This window comes from Lolium rigidum, unplaced genomic scaffold, assembly GCF_022539505.1.
Source record: "Lolium rigidum isolate FL_2022 unplaced genomic scaffold, APGP_CSIRO_Lrig_0.1 contig_8291_1, whole genome shotgun sequence".
Taxonomy (NCBI): domain Eukaryota; kingdom Viridiplantae; phylum Streptophyta; class Magnoliopsida; order Poales; family Poaceae; genus Lolium; species Lolium rigidum.
The window spans coordinates 307024-326314 of record NW_025901518.1 but is presented as its reverse complement, the minus strand read 5'-3'; positions in this window follow the sequence as shown (position 1 = coordinate 326314).

The window sequence follows — 19291 nt, the reverse complement described above, 5'->3', positions numbered from 1 at the left end:
CCTAAGACCATCAATGAGGGATGACCCTTGCTTTTCTATTATGACTATGTCGTCGATGTAAACTTGGATGTTTTTCCCGATCTGCATGGCCAGACACTTCTGCATCATCCTATGATATGTGGCTCCCGTGTTTTTCAACCCGAAAGGCATTGTTCTGTAGTAGAACACGCCATAAGGGGATATGAAAGATGTTTTGACTTCATCTTCTTCTTTCAAACGGATATGATTGTAACCAGAATACGCGTCGAGGAAGGAAAGACGTTCACAAACTGTCGTGGAATCGATAATTTGGTCGATCATCGGGAGGGGAAAGTGATCCTTTGGACAATGTTTGTTGAGACACGTGAAATCGACGCACATGCGAAGGACTTCAGTGTTTTTCTTCGGGACCAGCACTGGATTAGCGACCCATGTGGCTTCAGTGTGTAGTTCCTTGATGAAACCCGCTTCTTTAAGTCAACGGATCTCAGATAGCATAGCTTTGCGGTTTGGCTCGAAGAATCGCCGCAAAGGTTGTCGAATTGGTCTAGCTGTTGGATCAAGATTGAGAGGGTGCTCTGCAATTTCCCTGGGTACTCCTGGCATGTCAGCTGAACACCATGCGAAGATTTCCCAGCACTCACGGAGGAACTCAACGAGCGCGCTTTCCTATGCGCTGTCCAAGTTGGAAGCGATGGACGTCGTCTTTTTAGGATCTATCGGGTGGATCTGCACTTCCCTAGAATTCTTGGAGGTGTCGAAAGCTTGCTCTTGCAAGGATCTACCTCCGTCAGGCAACACATCGTAGTTGGTAGTGAGCTTGGATGCCTCATACTTAGCCTGCATCCCGAATGTTTCAGAGAGCTTGTGGAAATCCTTGTCGCATTTATCTGCCATAGAAAAACTTCCTTTGACTGTTATTGGGCCTTAGGTCCAGGGATTCTCCATAGTAAGTACGTGTAGTGGGGCACGGCCATAAATCTGGCATATGCGGGTCGTCCCAAGAGGGCGTGATACTGTGACGGTCATTCGATGACTTCGAACTCCAACTTCTCCTTCCTACAGTTTTCTCGTGTTCCAAAATGCACATCAAGTGCGATCTTGCCCAGAGGATACTTTGGTTTCTCGGGTGCAATGCCGTGAAAACGCGTGTCCGTTGGTGTCAAGTTTGCCAGAGAGATATTCATCTTCCGCAATGTATCCGTGTATATGAGATTCAAACTGCTCCCTCCATCTATGAATATGCGGGAGACATCATATCCCGCGATGACCGCCGGTAGGATCATAGCTGATTGCCCTAGCCGTGGAACTTGAGGTAGATGATCCTCTGGAGTCAATCCTGTTGGTTGTCCCGACCAATTGAGGTACTCAGTGGTTGGTGGAGGAGACTTTTCTGCCATGTACACCTGTCGTGAAATTAACTTATGCGATCTATTCGAAGGTCTGTCATTCTGTATCGTCGACACTGCTCCTGTTGTATCTATGAAGTCGCCATTGTTTCCCAGAGGCGCCGCAAGTTGCAACTGATGTTGGTTTGCACTGGTAATTGCGGGTGGTGGTGGCAGGTGAACTTCACTCCTTGGCCCCTGCGCATATCCCCTGTTTGCTGCTTGCGTGTTTGCATTCTCCGTATATCCCGCAAAGCTTGGGAAGTTTGGCAGTCTTTCTGAAGATGACCCGACTGTCTCTTTCCATCATTGTCAAGGTAGAAGTGCATCTGGCACGGCCCATTCAACAGATCTTTGGGTGACATGTTGTATGGCCTTGGAAACCTTGACCGATTATTTTGTCTGCTGGAACTCGGTGCATCTCTGTGATCATTGTGTTGATCGTTACCCCTTTGGTAATCATCACGATGGTTTCCTCCACTATTTCCTCGGAAGCTAGCCGCTACTTGGCTGGGACCGTCATAATCTGTGAAGTGGCGAAAACTTCGCCTATTTTGATTGTTGTTTCCGTTGCGATCCTTTCCAGGTGACCTCTGTCGTTTGTTATGAACATCATCTTCCCCGTCAGGCCAGCGATTCGTTATTTCCATGAGGTCTGCTATTGTTCTTGGGTTGGACCTACCCAATTATTCGATTAGATCTTTCACTAGTAACGTATGGGTCTTCAATGACGGTATGATACTGACGATTGAGAAATCCATCAGTGATTGTCTTTTTCTATGACGATAGGGCATTTTTGCGTCACAGATGGCGATTTGGGCCACTCGCCCGAAAAATTAGTGACGGGCAAGGTCTAAACGTCAATGATTGTGCAGAAATGAGCGTCGCGAGTACTGGTGGGTGGCCCGAACTGCGGAGTTAGCAGGGGGTGTCACAACAACTTGGCTTCGGGCCGGTGGACACACCTGACCCACACTCTGCACGCTCCTGTTCACGTACTTTTTTGTCTGCCCGCAGAACAGTCCAAGGCCTGCAACACTGGGATCCATATTTGTAAGGGGAGACAACCACTGTCTGCACACATGTGCCTGGCCTGTAGCACTCGGGCCCACATGTCAGGTACCGACACGACCCACCTGCGTGGGGCCGCCTGTTTCGATAGCCTCCCAGCATGCGAAGTGGCCCAAAACTATCAGTACCACCAACATGGGTTCCACATGTCAGTTTCCATGCCAATTTTTTGCGCACGTGCCAGCACAAGTGTCTGCCTGCCATCAATTCTGGACGCATGGCCCCGCAGGTTAGAGCCTGTTGGGACCCTTCTCTAAGAGTTTTGGTGGGTCCAGCATGCCAGAGATCTGTGGAGGACGCATGTCAGCCTGGTGGGACCCACGTATGACAATTTTAGTGGGACCGACATGCTAGAGATATGTGGGGTCCGCATGTTAGAGCCTGGTGGGTCCAAGCATGCCCGAGCTTGGTGGGCTCAACATGCTAGAGTGTGGACCCAATATGTCAGAACTTGTGGGGCACGTATGTCAGAGCTTGGTGGGTCCCTGGTCCCAACCCCGTCGGGCCCACAAAAAGAGAAGATGGTAACTGCAGAACTAGAGGATCTTGTCAACACCTAGCGCAATCAAATAAATCAATTGGCCAGCAAGATGAAGGAAAATGAAGACCTGCACTCTGGGATATATGCAAAGATGGAGGAGTTGCTCAGGTTCATTCACGAGTAAAGGTAGACTTCCAAACCCATATAATGGCTATGATGGACTGGTGCTGCGATGTTCAATGGTTGCTTTTGATGGTTGGCTGGTTATTGGCTGAACTGTTATTTTGGTGGTGCGATGTTGAACTACTGGTTTAGATGGTTGGATGGTTATGGTCCACATTAAACTAATGTTCCTGCAACTATACTCGTTTAACTGTGATGTGTGTATGCTTGTAATAATTCTCGTTCAATGTAATTATATTATTATATATGCCTTTCATGGCTTCTATTTCTGCAAGCAATTCCATTGGGCCGTTTTATGTCATGTACGATGCGTATTCCTGGGTCTGTAATTTATCATAGCAGGCTGATATCTTTTATATGATGGGCCGTGGGCACACCGTGTCATGTATTAAACTGGCAAACTGGGCCGAATATAATCCAGCCGTGAACATATAAATTTCTCGCTTCATAAAGGGCAGTGTCATAATTTTTATTGGGCCGAACTAGAAAACCAGCGCATAAGTAAGCAGGCCTCGCTTTGCGGGCTTCCAACGTGCCTATTTTTACCTGGGCCGAACTTGAAATACGGCCCAACTATAAGCAGGCCTCGCATTGTTGATTCCGAACACGTGGCTATTTCTTACTCGTCCACCTGGCGGAGAGAGCAATGTTAGTACAGACACGTGTCAGTCAACGGGATGGGCCACGTGTCGGTGTGTAAAGTTTGTCGGCCTAAAATTGGCACGTGTCGAAATACTACTGGTCCTCTTGCCCTATTACTATTTGTCCACGAATTGAGATGCTATTGGATAATGTGTCCTTATTCATTTGTCGACGTGGCACGCTTCATTTGGTAAGGCTATCGTCATCAGACAGACACGTGTTGGCTTCCTAATGTGCCACGTTACCCATGCCATAGCGATGCTGGCGTCAGGCTAGATGACAAAGCTTAGAGTCGACCGGACTGGCAGCTTAATGATTGGTCTGACAAGTCAATCATTGTCCCAACATGGTAATCATTGGCCTCACACACCTAACACGGTGGTCGCCGGTGAGGGGAGCCGGCTCATGACGGTTATTTGTGTCACAACTACTTGGGCCAGGCGGGCTCTGGGCCAACACAAATCCGTTATGGATTCGTGACGGCACAATATAACTGTCAGCCTAGCCATTTGTGACGCGAGGTTCGCCACGGTCCTGCAAACCGTCAGCATGAGGCCTCCATGACGGATTTTGCACATTCGCTGACGAACTAAAATCGTTATGGACTAGCCAAATGTTACTAGTGTCTTCTTCGGGTTCCTCCAACAAACACATCGATTGCTCTTTCATCAGACACGTGCTCAGCAGAGTTTTTTAATGATGCTCCACTGCTGAATGTACATCCTCATCGATTCATCCGACTTCTGCTTGCAAGTCCTTAACTGCTCTATTAATGCAGGTTTTTTGCACGTGGAATGGAAACTCCTCACGAACAAATCCTCGAAAGTTTCCCAGCTATCGATGGATCCTTCTGGTAGCTTCTTCATCCTGGATCTTGCGGCTCTAGTGAGGTGGGCCTGAATGCTTTGCATGGCTATTGCTCTGGTTCCGCGCATCAACTTCACTGTCTCCAGATAATCGACTAGCCAATTCTCTGTATCTTGCATCCCATCGAACTTTTTATAGTTATCAGGTAACTTGAAAGTAGTGGGCACTCAAGTTTTGCGAACCCGTCGAGTAAAGCAAGAGAGTCCGCACAAGTCCTTATCATTAACTTCTGGCGAATGTCGACGTTCTCGTGTTCTATTTTCGCGACTCATCTCCTCACGTGCCCCGTCGATTCGAGTTTGAGTCACCGTGTTCCTTGCGTCACCTTCTCTTGGAGAGTCTCGCGCCGCCACCGCAGTGGGTCGGGGACTATTTTGTCTTGGATTGTTTCTGCATGGAGAACTTCGGGTTGTGGTGCAACTTCTCTTCCTGCTATCGCTGCCCCCATAACACTGACTCCTGCCATAGCCATCTGGTACAGTGATGCCTGATACGTCTCCGACGTATCGATAATTTCTTGTGTTCCATGCCACATTATTGATGATATCTACATGTTTTATGCACACTTTATGTCATATTCGTGCATTTTCTGGAACTAACCTATTAACAAGATGCCGAAGAGCCGATTCTTTGTTCTCGCTGTTTTTGGTTTCGAAATCCTAGTAAAGAAATATTCTCGGAATTGGACGAAATCAACGCCCAGGGTCCTATTTTGCCACGAAGCTTCCAGAAGACCGAGGGGGAAAGGAAGTGGGGCCACGAGGCGCCGACACGCTAGGGCGGCGCGGCCTAGCCCTTGGCCGCGCCAGCCTGGCGTGTGGGGCCCTCGTGTGGCCCCCGCGTTGCCCTTCCGCCTACTTAAAGCCTCCGTCGCGAAACCCCCGATCCGAGAGCCACGATACGGAAAACCTTACTGAGACGCCGCCGCCGCCAATCCCATCTCGGGGGATTCTTGAGATCTCCTCCGGCACCCTGCCGGAGAGGGGATTCATCTCCCGGAGGACTCTTCACCGCCATGGTCGCCTCCGGAGTGATGAGTGAGTAGTTCACTCCTGGACTATGGGTCCATAGCAGTAGCTAGATGGTTGTCTTCTCCTCATTGTGCTTCATTGTTGGATCTTGTGAGCTGCCTAACATGATCAAGATCATCTATCCGTAATACTATATGTTGTGTTTGTCGGGATCCGATGGATAGAGAATACTATGTTATGTTAATTATCAAGTTATTACCTATGTGTTGTTTATGATCTTGCATTCTCTCCGTTATTAGTAGAGGCTCCGGCCAAGTTTTTGCTCTTAACTCCAAGAGGGAGTATTTATGCTCGATAGTGGGTTCATGCCTCCATTGAATGCGGGACGAGTGACAGAAAGTTCTAAGGTTGTGGATGTCTTGTTGCCACTAGGGATAAAACATTGATGCTATGTCTAAGGATGTAGTTATTGATTACATTACGCACCATACTTAATGCAATTGTCCGTTGTTTTGCAACTTAATACTGGAAGGGGTTCGGATGATAACCTGAAGGTGGACTTTTTAGGCATAGATGCATGCTGGATAGCGGTCTATGTACTTTGTCGTAATGCCCAATTAAATCTCACTATATTTATCATGCTGGATAGCGGTCTATGTACTTTGTCGTATGTGCATTGTTATGCCCTCACTATTTGTCAATTGCCCGACTGTAATTTGTTCACCCAACATGCTTTTATCTTATGGGAGAGACACCTCTAGTGAATTGTGGACCCCGGTCCTATTCTTTACATCGCATACAATCTATCGCAATACTTGTTTTACTGTTTTTCGCAAACAATCATCTTCCACACAATACGGTTAATCCTTTGTTACAGCAAGCCGGTGAGATTGACAACCTCACTCGTTTCGTTGGGGCAAAGTACTTTGGTTGTGTTGTGCGGGTTCCACGTTGGCGCCGGAATCTCCGGTGTTGCGCCGCACTACATCCCGCCGCCATCAACCTTCAACGTGCTTCTTGACTCCCTCTTGGTTCGATTAAACCTTGGTTTCTTATCGAGGAAACTTGCCGCTGTGCGCATCACACCTTCCTCTTGGGGTTCCCAACGGACGTGTCAACTACACGCATCAAGCAAATTTCTAGCGCCGTTGCCGGGGAGATCAAGACACGCTGCAAGGGGAGTCTCCACTTCCCAATCTCTTTACTTTGTTTTTGTCTTGCTTTATTTTATTTACTACTTTGTTTGCTGCATTATATCAAAACACAAAAAAATTAGTTGCTAGCTTTACTTTATTTACTGTCTTGCTTTCTATATCTAAAACACAAAAAAAATTAGTTACTTGCATTTACTTTATCTAGTTTGCTTTATTTACTACTGCTAAAATGGCTACTCCTGAAAATACTAAGTTGTGTGACTTCACAACCACAAATAATAATGATTTCTTATGCACACCTATTGCTCCACTCGCTACTACAGCGAGAATTCTTTGAAATTAAACCTGCTTTACTCGAATCTTGTTATGCGAGAGCAATTTTCTCAGTGTTAGTTCCGATGATGCTGCTGCCCATCTTAATAATTTTGTTGAACTATGTGAAATGCAAAAGTATAAGGATGTAGATGGTGATATTATTAAATTTAAATTGTTTCCTTTCTCATTAAGAGGAAGAGCTAAAGATTGGTTGCTATCTCTGCCTAAGAATAGTATTGATTCCTGGACTAAATGCAAGGATGCCTTTCTTGGTAGATATTATCCCCTGCTAAAATTATATCTTTGAGAAGTAGCATAATGAATTTTAAACAATTGGATAATGAACATGTTGCTCAAGCTTGGGAAAGAATGAAATCTTTGGTTAAAAATTGCCCAGCCCATGGATCGACTACTTGGATGATCATCCAAACCTTCTATGCAGGACTAAATTTTTCTTCGCGGAATTTATTGGATTCAGCTGCTGGAGGTACCTTTATGTCCATCACTCTTGGTGAAGCAACAAAGCTCCTTGATAATATGATGATTAATTACTCTGAATGGCACACGGAAAGAGCTCCACAAGGTAAGAAGGTAAATTCTGTTGAAGAGTCCTCTTCCTTGAATGATAAGATTGATGCTATTATGTCTATGCTTGTGAATGATAGGACTAATGTTGATCCTAATAATGTTCCGTTAACTTCATTGGTTGCCCAAGAAGAACATGTTGATGTAAACTTCATTAAAAATAATAATTTCAACAACAATGCTTATCGGAACAATTCTAGTAATAACTATAGGCCATATCCTTATAATAATGGTAACGGTTATGCTAATTCTTATGGGAATTCTTACAATAATAATAGGAACACACCCCTGGACTTGAAGCTATGCTTAAAGAATTTATTAGTACACAAACCTGCCTTTAACAAATCTGTTGAGGAAAAGCTCAATAAAATTGATATTCTCGCTTCTAAGGTTGATAGTCTTGCCTCTGATGTTGATCTTTTGAAATCGAAAGTTATGCTTAATAGGGATATTGAAAATAAAATTGTTACTACAACAAATCCCATCCAAGTTAGAATTAATGAGAATATAAGATTAATGGCTGAACTGCGTGCTAGGTGGGATAGAGAAGAAAATGAAAAACTAGCTAAAGAGAAAAATGTAGCTAAAGTTTGGACTATTACCACCACTAGCAATGCTAATGATTCACATATTGCTGCACCTCCTACTATCAATGGTAAAATAATTGGTGTTGGTAATGTTTCTACTCCTAGTGCAAAGCGCGCAAAATTACCTGAAATTGCTAAAACTGCTGAAACTGCCTGTGATAAAACTGCTCAAATTTTTTCCAACCTTGGGGATGATGATCCCATTGCTGTAGCTCATAACGATTTAGATTTTGATGATTGCCACATCTCTGAAGTTATAAAGTTCTTACAAAAACTTGCTAAGAGTCCCAATGCTAGCGTTGTAAACTTGGCTTTCACAAAACATATTACAAATGCTCTCATAAAAGCTAGAGAAGAGAAACTAAAACTTGAAACTTCTATTCCTAGAAAGCTAGAGGATGGTTGGGAGCCCATCATTAAAATGAGGGTCAATGATTTTGATTGTAATGCTTTATGTGATCTTGGTGCAAGTATTTCGTTATGCCTAAGAAAGTCTATGATATGCTTGACTTGCCACCATTGAAAAATTGTTATTTGGATGTTAATCTCAGCTGATAATGCTAAAAATAAACCTTTGGGGAGAGTTGATAATGTTCATATTATGGTTAACAATAACCTTGTCCCCGTTGATTTTGTTGTCTTGGATATTGAATGCAATGCATCTTGCCCCATTATATTGGGAAGACCTTTTCTTCGAACCGTTGGTGCTACTATTGATATGAAGGAAGGTAATATTAAATATCAATTTCCTCTCAAGAAAGGTATGGAACACTTCCCTAGAAAGAGAATGAAGTTACCTTATTATTCTTTTATTAGAACAAATTATGATGTTGATGCTTCGTCTCTTGATGTTACTTGATTTACACTTTCTGCGCCTAGCTGAAAGGCGTTAAAGAAAAGCGCTTATGGGAGACAACCCATGTTTTTACTACAGTATTTTTGTTTTATATTTGAGTCTTGGAAGTTGTTTACTACTATAGCAACCTCTCCTTATCTTAGTTTTATGTTTTGTTGTGCCAAGTAAAGTCTTTGATGGTAAAGTGAATACTAGATTTGGATTACTGCGCAGAAACGGATTTCTTTCTCTGTCACGAATCTGGGCCTAATTCTCTGTAGGTAACTCAGAAAATTATGCCAATTTACGTGAGTGATCCTCAGATATGTACGCAACTTCCATTCAATTTGGGCATTTTCATTTGAGCAAGTCTGGTGCCTCAATAAAATCCATCTTTACGGACTGTTCTGTTTTGACAGATTCTGCCTTTTATTTCGCATTGCCTCTTTTGCTATGTTGGATGAATTTCTTTGATCCATTAATGTCCAGTAGCCTTATGCAATGTCCAGAAGTGTTAAGAATGATTGTGTCACCTCTGAACATGTTAATTTTTATTGTCCACTAACCCTCTAATGAGTTGTTTCGAGTTTGGCGTGGAGGAAGTTTTCAAGGATCAAGAGAGGAGTATGATGCAATATGATCAAGGAGAGTGAAAGCTCTAAGCTTGGGGATGCCCCGGTGGTTCACCCCTGCATATTCTAAGAAGACTCAAGCGTCTAAGCTTGGGGATGCCCAAGGCATCCCCTTCTTCATCGACAACATTATCAGGTTCCTCCCCTGAAACTATATTTTTATTCCGTCACATCTTATGTGCTTTGCTTGGAGCGTCGGTTTGTTTTTTTTTTTTTTTGTTTTTGTTTGAATTAAATGGATCCTAGCATTCACTGTATGGGAGAGAGACACGCTCCGCTGTTGCATATGGACAAGTATGTCCTTAGGCTTTACTCATAGTATTCATGGCAAAGTTTCTTCTTCGTTAAATTGTTATATGGTTGGAATCGGGAAATGCTACATGTAGTAATTCTAAAATGTCTTGAATAATTTGATACTTGGCAATTGTTATGCTCATGTTTAAGCTCTTGCATCATATACTTTGCACCCATTAATGAAGAAATACATAGAGCTTGCTAAAATTTGGTTTGCATATTTGGTCTCTCTAAAGTCTAGATAATTTCTAGTATTGAGTTTTGAACAACAAGGAAGACGGTGTAGAGTCTTATAATGTTTACAATATGTCTTTTATGTGAGTTTTTACTGCACCGTTCATCCTTGTGTTTGTTTCAAATAACCTTGCTAGCCTAAACCTTGTATCGAGAGGGATTACTTCTCATGCATCCAAAATCCTTGAGCCAACTACTATGCCATTTGTGTCCACCATACCTACCTACTACATGGTATTTATCCGCCATTCCAAAGTAAATTGCTTGAGTGCTACCTTTAAAATTCCATCATTCGCCTTTACAATATATAGCTCATGGGACAAATAGCTTAAAACTATTGTGGTATTGAATATGTACTTATGCACTTTATCTCTTATTAAGTTGCTTGTTGTGCGATAACCATGTTTCTGGGGACGCCATCAACTATTCTTTGTTGAATATCATGTGAGTTGCTATGCATGTCCGTCTTGTACGAAGTAAGAGAGATCTACCACCTTAATGGTTGGAGCATACATATTGTTAGAGAAGAACATTGGGCCGCTAACTAAAGCCATGAATCATGGTGGAAGTTTCAGTTTTGGACATATATCCTCAAATCTCATATGAGAATAATAATTGTTGCCACATGCTTATGCATTAAAGAGGAGTCCATTATATGTTGTCCATGTTGTCCCGGTATGGATGTCTAAGTTGAGAATAATCAAAAGCGAGAAATCCAAAATGTGAGCTTTCTCCTTAGACCTTTGTACAGGGCGGCATGGAGGTACCCCATTGTGACACTTGGTTAAAACATGTGTATTGCGATGATCCGGTAGTCCAAGCTAATTAGGACAAGGTGCGGGCACTATTAGTATACTATGCATGAGGCTTGCAACTTGTAAGATATAATTTACATAACTCATATGCTTTATTACTACCGTTGACAAAATTGTTTCATGTTTTCAAAATAAAAGCTCTAGCACAAATATAGCAATCGATGCTTTCCTCTTTGAAGGACCATTCTTTTACCTTTTATGTTGAGTCAGTTCACCTATTTCTCTCCACCTCAAGAAGCAAACACTTGTGTGAACTGTGCATTGATTCCTACATACTTGCATATTGCACTTGTTATATTACTCTATGTTGACAATTATCCATGAGATATACATGTTACAAGTTGAAAGCAACGACTGAAACTTAATCTTCCCTTGTGTTGCTTCAATACCTTTACTTTGATTTATTGCTTTATGAGTTAACTCTTATGCAAGACTTATTGATGCTTGTCTTGAAGTACTATTCATGAAAAGTCTTTGCTTTATGATTCACTTGTTTACTCATGTCATTACCATTGTTTTGATCGCTGCATTCATTACATATGTTTACAAATAGTATGATCAAGGTTATGATGGCATGTCACTTCGAAATTATCTTTGTTATCGTTTTACTGCTCGGGACGAGCGAGAACTAAGCTTGGGGATGCTGATACGTCTCCGACGTATCGATAATTTCTTGTGTTCCATGCCACATTATTGATGATATCTACATGTTTTATGCACACTTTATGTCATATTCGTGCATTTTACTGGAACTAACCTATTAACAAGATGCCGAAGAGCCGATTCTTTGTTTTCTGCTGTTTTTGGTTTCAGAAATCCTAGTAAAGAAATATTCTCGGAATTGGACGAAATCAACGCCCAGGGTCCTATTTTTCCACGAAGCTTCCAGAAGACCGAGGGGGAAAGGAAGTGGGGCCACGAGGCGCCGACACGCTAGGGCGGCGCGGCCTGGCCCTTGGCCGCGCCAGCCTGGCGTGTGGGGCCCTCGTGTGGCCCCCCGCGTTGCCCTTCCGCCTACTTAAAGCCTCCGTCGCGAAATCCCCAGTACCGAGAGCCACGATATGGAAAACCTTACTGAGACGCCGCCGCCGCCAATCCCATCTCGGGGGATTCTGGAGATCTCCTCCGGCACCCTGCCGGAGAGGAGATTCATCTCCCGGAGGACTCTTCACCGCCATGGTCGCCTCCGGAGTGATGAGTGAGTAGTTTACCCCTGGACTATGGGTCCATAGCGGTAGCTAGATGGTTGTCTTCTCCTCATTGTGCTTCATTGTTGGATCTTGTGAGCTGCCTAACATGATCAAGATCATCTATCCGTAATACTATATGTTGTGTTTGTCGGGATCCGATGGATAGAGAATACTATGTTATGTTAATTATCAAGTTATTACCTATGTGTTGTTTATGATCTTGCATGCTCTCCGTTATTAGTAGAGGCTCTGGCCAAGTTTTTGCTCTTAACTCCAAGAGGGAGTATTTATGCTCGATAGTGGGTTCATGCCTCCATTGAATGCAGGACGGTGACGAGAAAGTTCTAAGGTTGTGGATGTCTTGTTGCCACTAGGGATAAAACATTGATGCTATGTCTAAGGATGTAGTTATTGATTACATTACGCACCATACTTAATGCAATTGTCCGTTGTTTTGCAACTTAATATCTGGAAGGGGTTCGGATGATAACCTGAAGGTGGACTTTTTAGGCATAGATGCATGCTGGATAGCGGTCTATGTACTTTGTCGTAATGCCCAATTAAATCCCACTATATTTATCATGACATGTATGTGCATTGTTATGCCCTCTCTATTTGTCAATTGCCCGACTGTAATTTGTTCACCCAACATGCTTTTATATTATGGGAGAGACACCTCTAGTGAACTGTGGACCCCGGTCCTATTCTTTACATCGCATACAATCTCACTGCAATACTTGTTTTACTTGTTTTTCGCAAAAAATCATCTTCCACACAATACGGTTAATCCTTTGTTACGAGCAAGCCGGTGAGATTGACAACCTCACCTGTTTCGTTGGGGCAAAGTACTTTGGTTGTGTTGTGCGGGTTCCACGTTGGCGCCGGAATCTGCGGTGTTGCGCCGCACTACATCCCGCCGCCATCAACCTTCAACGTGCTTCTTGACTCCTACTGGTTCGATTAAACCTTGGTTTCTTACTGAGGGAAACTTGCCGCTGTGCGCATCACACCTTCCTCTTGGGGTTCCCAACGGACGTGTCAACTACACGCATCAATGCCCTGGGATCTCCTTGAGGTGGTTTAGATTACATTAGGTAAGCATGTGTCGCCATATACCCTACCTCCGGATATTTTGGGATGATGTGCCTTCTCGTGTCTATTGACATAAAGGACATGTTGAGATTTTGGATCAGATTCTCCCTATCTTGCTTGGGTATCCCTGCCAATCGAGATCTTGCCCTTGAGTGGGTATTCCTGTGACTATCTCCTGAAGTCCTCGAGTGCCGACTCAGGTTGTTTCTGCGCTCACTTGACGCATCAGCTGCAGCTCTTCTTTTCGTCGAGTGTTCTCCGTAATTTTTCTAACTCGCGTCTGGAACGAGCGATTTTATAGTGATATACTTGCAACACTTCTAGCGTGGCTGTAGTGATCATCGGCTCTATACCATCCATGGCTCTCTGAGCTCTATCCCACGCTTCCTGCAGCAGCTGCACTTTTTCTCGCGGCGTAATTTCGATGTACTTGTTAGTTGTTACCGGTTCCACGTGTGAGATCTGCGGGATCGACGTAAGGGTTGCCCAAATCGTCGAAAGCCTCAGACGCTTCATCCTCTTGATGGCTTGTTCCCGCGATTACGCAGATTTGGTGGTATGTTGCAGCTGTGTTTTCGTTAGCCTCAGGGTCGGTGACGCCGTCGTATAGATCGGCGAAGACCTCCCTACTAGCAGTAGAGTTGTCGATGAAGTCGAAGTTGGTGAAGCCGTGGTTGGTGAAGTCATCGTTGTTGAAGCTTTCCGAGTCACTTTCCAGATCAGAGTCCATGAACGACCCGAAAGTCATGTCACCGAACAGATCGGTGAGTGCTCCGCCGTCGGGAAGCTTGGTGAAGCATGACAGCGAAACTTCCTCGTCGCCTGACTCGACAGATGATGTTGAGGATCCCGAGAAATCAGATCCGACCGCTAACGGTCCCGAAAAAATCGGTGCCGCGAGATGGTGCGATCCTTCTTTCCTGACGAGGAAGCGGAAGCTCCCGAACGTCATCTCCGTCGACTCCTCTAGATCGGCATATGCATGCAAACGGGTGGGAGGGTGAGGAACAAAATCGGCGAGATCAGGTTGGAATCGTTTACCTCTGTCCATCGCGTTGCTTGCTGTTGACGATGATGTTGACGATGCCATCGTAATCAGGACCTTGCAACCTCCAATCCCCACAGACGACACTAATTGACGAGAGATTAACTCGTCAATGCCTACAGATTGTAGACTTAGGGTTTCGTAAGAAGTATAGGGCAAGTATATCTCGAGGGTTTCAGCCGACAAAGGTGCACGACTAAAGGTTTCGATGGTTCTGTTGACAACAGATTCGATCCCTTGCTTTTCCCTCGGCTCACCTTTATATAGGAGGTGGAGTCGAGGCTTTTCGTGCCGTATAAGTTACAAACTGCGAGAGTCGTGTTGAGTCTTTCCTATATTGCTACAACATTCCTATTACAACTCTACTTTCGTTATCTGAAGTTCTCTGGGCTTCTGGGCCTCCAAAGCTTCGGGTTGTGGGCCTCACGTCTTTTCCAGATAACCCATGTGCTTTATTCGGCATGCCTATTCGGCATACCTATGTCACTAGGACACCTTTAAAGTTCAAAGGGTGACTAGATAGAAGTAATTTGAGAACAAGCAACAACATAATCATGAATCAATCAATAATAAATTTTGGGACTATGCACATTATACTCAGAATGACAACTATGCTCTCATAATTGGTGCATAAAGTAAGCAGATGGAGACTCAACATAACAGTAAAATAAAGGCTCTGCGCAGAGGGAAGCAAGATTACTCATGTGCTAGAGCTTTTTATTTTGAATGCAATAGAGGTGTTGAAAATATATTTGGAGAGGTATGTATGTCTATGTCAAAGAATGGTATCAAATGATCTATCATCCTTTCATGTTTAATGGATTCAAGAGCGGCTCTCATAGAGAGAGCAATAAAGTTTCTCTTCTCCTTTCTTTAAACAAGCTAAGTTCATGATTTCTCAAGTACGTAGTGTGTTAGGAGATTTAGATTATTAGTTCAATTTATATTTAGTGGGTGGGCACCCGCACCTGCTATTTTGCAAAATTAAGGACCAACACATTGTGCATGCTAGTCAAAGTGTGAAGCCAAAATAAACATGACAGAGATGATAAAGCATTCAACACTTTCTCATGAGCTAAAACAAAACACAAAACATGTAATAGTTTTTGAAGGTTTAAAGGTAGCACACAAACAATTCACTTTGGAGTGGCGGTGAAATACCACATATAGGTAGATATGGTGGACACAACTGGCAAACTTTAGTTTTTAGGAGTTGGATTCACGACTAGAGCTCATACTCAGTACAGGTGAAGGCTAGCAAAAAACTGGGAAGAGCGACCAACTAAGAGAGAAATAATGACCATAATCATGCATAACGACAAAACATTATTAATCAAAGCATAAAGTGATATTACAACTCAATAAATAAATGATCATAGAGGCTTTAAGTGACTGATTTGTAGTCATAACATGATGTAAACATGTGCCAAGTCAACCCAATAAAGCATCAAAGGAGAATACCACAATATTATGCTTTGTATAATGGAAACAACACATGATTATTTCAATAGCACATTAAGCACTCTCAGATATTTGAGACAAGTCATGCTACAACAATAACTACTAAGCATATAATTAAAATAACATCCAACATGACATGCCAAAGTCTATGCCACCAGTCTAAACAAGCTTCCTTATGCATCACTATAAACATGAAACATTTTACTCGTCTCCAACATCAATCAACTTATTTGAAACAACTCTCATAGATAATAAACAATAAAGACCAGAGAGCTAATCATACCTAACTAAAGAAAACTAACAAGCTCTGAACAAAATACGGGTGGAAAACCAGAGCTAAACGCAATACTAGCAAAAGAGAACACTCGCACAACAATATGAGTGAAAACTAGAGTGTTCTATGCAATTAAAATGGAGTGTGTCATTCTCCAAAATAAATATGTTGGGATCCAACCATATGCTACAGCAAACAAAACAAAATAAAACTACAAACAAAAATATATACGCTCCAAGAACAACACATAGCATATGAAGCAATAAAAATATAGCGTCTTGAAAGATGACCTGATACTTTGTTGATGAAGAAGGGGATGCCCAACGCATCCCCAAGGTTTGACGCTTGTACCTCTTGGATATTTATTGGGGTGACATGGGAATCCCAAGCTTGAGATTTTGTCCATAGTTCATCTCATTACATCATTCTCCTCTCCCTACACTTGAAAACTTCCTTCATACAAAACTTCACACAATTTTCATTAGCAACATTAGTGTAATCAAAATAACAAATCCACTTGGGTTCAATTTTAACATATGTCAAACATCCATTAAAACATTAGCTACTATAGCAACTTCTTCAAAAAGCTCTTTCTCTCGAAAGAACTCAAAAAAGAGATTAAGAGCCAAATGCAAATAGTGGCAGAAATCTATCAAAAACAGAACAGTAGGTAAAGATCGATTTTTTAGAAAATGTCTTTTACTCAAATCGAAAAGTGCTAAACTAACGAAAGTTATATAATAACCCGGGGCATATGCTCAAAAATTATCAGCTAAAAATTACATTCTGGCTGTGAATACGATTTTTTTGGTGACAACAGAGAATCTGTTTCACGACAGGTACTTCCCCAAATCTTACTTTCTTCCTAATAGAGACTATTCTTGGCACAAAAATGAAATAAAAAGGATAAGGTGAGGTTATTACATAGGTAATAACTTCCAAGACTCAACAAAAGAAAAAATTATAGAAATAAAATATGGGTTATCTCCCAAGATTGCTTTTCTTTAACGCGTTTCAGCTAGGCGCAGAAAAAGAGCTCGCATCAAGTATTTTCAAGTGAAGAAGCATCAACATCAAAAATTGTCCTAATAATAGAATCAAAAGGTGACTTATTTATTTTTCTAGGGAAGTGTTCCATACCTTTCTTGAGTGGGAATTGATATTTAATAATCCCATCTCTCATATCAATAGCAGCAGCAACAGTTCTAAAAAAAGGTCTTCCGAAAATAATAGGACAAAACATTGCATTCAATATCCAAAACAACAAAATCAACAGGGACAAAGTTATTATTAACCATAATAAGAATATTATTAACTCTCCCCAAAGGTTTCTTCTTAGCAATATCAGCAAGATGAACATCCAAATAACATTGTTCCAACGGTGGCAAATCAAGCATATCATAGATTTTTCTAGGTATAACAGAAATATTCGCACCAAGGTCACATAAAGCATTGCAATCAAAGTCATCTATTTTAATCTTAATGATGGGCTCCCAACCATCTTCTAACTTCCTGGGAATAGAAGCTTCACGTTTTAATTTCTCTTCTCCAATTTGGATGAGAGCATTTGTAATATGTTTTGTAAAAACCATATTTATAGCACTAGCTTTAGGACTCGTGGAAAGATTTTGTAAGAACTTAATTACTTCAGAGATATTGAAATCATCAAATCAAAGTCATTATTATCAAAGGTAAAAGGACTATTGTCTCCCATACTTCAAAAGATTTCAGCACTCTTATCAGAAACATTTTCAGTGGTTCTAGGAAATTTTCTAGGAGTGGGGACTTTTCCTACACCAATTATTTTAACATTAATAGTAGGAGGTTTGCTAGCATTTGAGACTTCAACATTACTAGTGGTGGTAATGGTACAAACTTTAGCCATATTATTATTTCTAGCAATTTAATCTTCTCTTTCCCAGTTAGCATGCAATTTCATAGTAACATTGTCATCAATTCTAACTTGAATGACATTCAAAGTTTTGCTTTATTTAATATCATGAGGCATAACCGTTAATTTAAGAAGTTCAACATCAAGAGCAAGGCTATCACCTTTAGAAGCAAGAACATCAATTTTGCCGAACTTTTCCTCAACAGATTTATTAAAAGCAGTTTGTGTACTAATAAAGTCCTTAAGCATGACTTCAAGATCAGAAGGTGCTTTTATTGTTGTTGTAGGAATTTCCATAAGAATTTCCATAAACATTACCATTAGTAGAAGGATATGGCTTATAATTGTTACTACCAAAGTTATTTCTATAAGCATTGTTGTTAAAATTATTGCTTTTAATGAAGTTCACATCAACATGCTCTTCTTGAGCAACCAAAGAAGCTGAAGTAATATTATTTGGATCAACATGAGCTTTACCATTAACAATCATAGACATAATGGTATCAATTTTATCACTCAAGGAGGAGATTTCTTCAACAGAATTTACCTTCTTACCTTGTGGAGCCCTCTCGATGTGCCATTCAGAATAATTTATCATCATATCATCAAGGAGTTTTGTTGCAGCCCCCAAATTAATGGACATAAAGGTACCTCCAGCAGTTGAATCCAGAAGATTTCTTGAAGAAAAATTCAGTCTTGCATAAAAAGTTTGGACGATCATCCAAGTAGTCAATCCATGAGTGGGACAATTCTTTACCAAAGATTTTATTCTTTCCCAAGCTTGAGCAACACGTTCATTATCAAATTTCCTAAATTTCATTATGTCACTTCTCAAGGATATAATCTTAGCAGGAGGATAATATTTTCCAATGAAAGCATCTTTGCATTTAACCCAAGAATCAATACTATTTCTAGGCAAAGATAACAACCAATCTTTAGATCTCCCTCTCAAAGAGAAAGGAAATAATTTCAGTTTAATAATTTCACCATCTACATCCTTATACTTTTGCATCTCACAAAGTTCAACACAATTATTAAGGTGAGAAGCATCATCATCATTACTAACACCAGAAAATTGCTCTTCCGTAACAAGATTTAACAAATCAGGTTTAATTTCATAAAAGGCTGCATCAGGAGCAGGTGGAGCAATAGGTGTATAAATAAAATCATTGTTGTTTGTGCTAGTAAAGTCACACAACTTAGTGTTCTCAGGAGTACCTATTTTAGCAAAATTAAAACAGAGCAACATAAATAACAGCTATAATAGAAACTAATTTTTTGTGTTTTTGATATAATGAAGCAAAT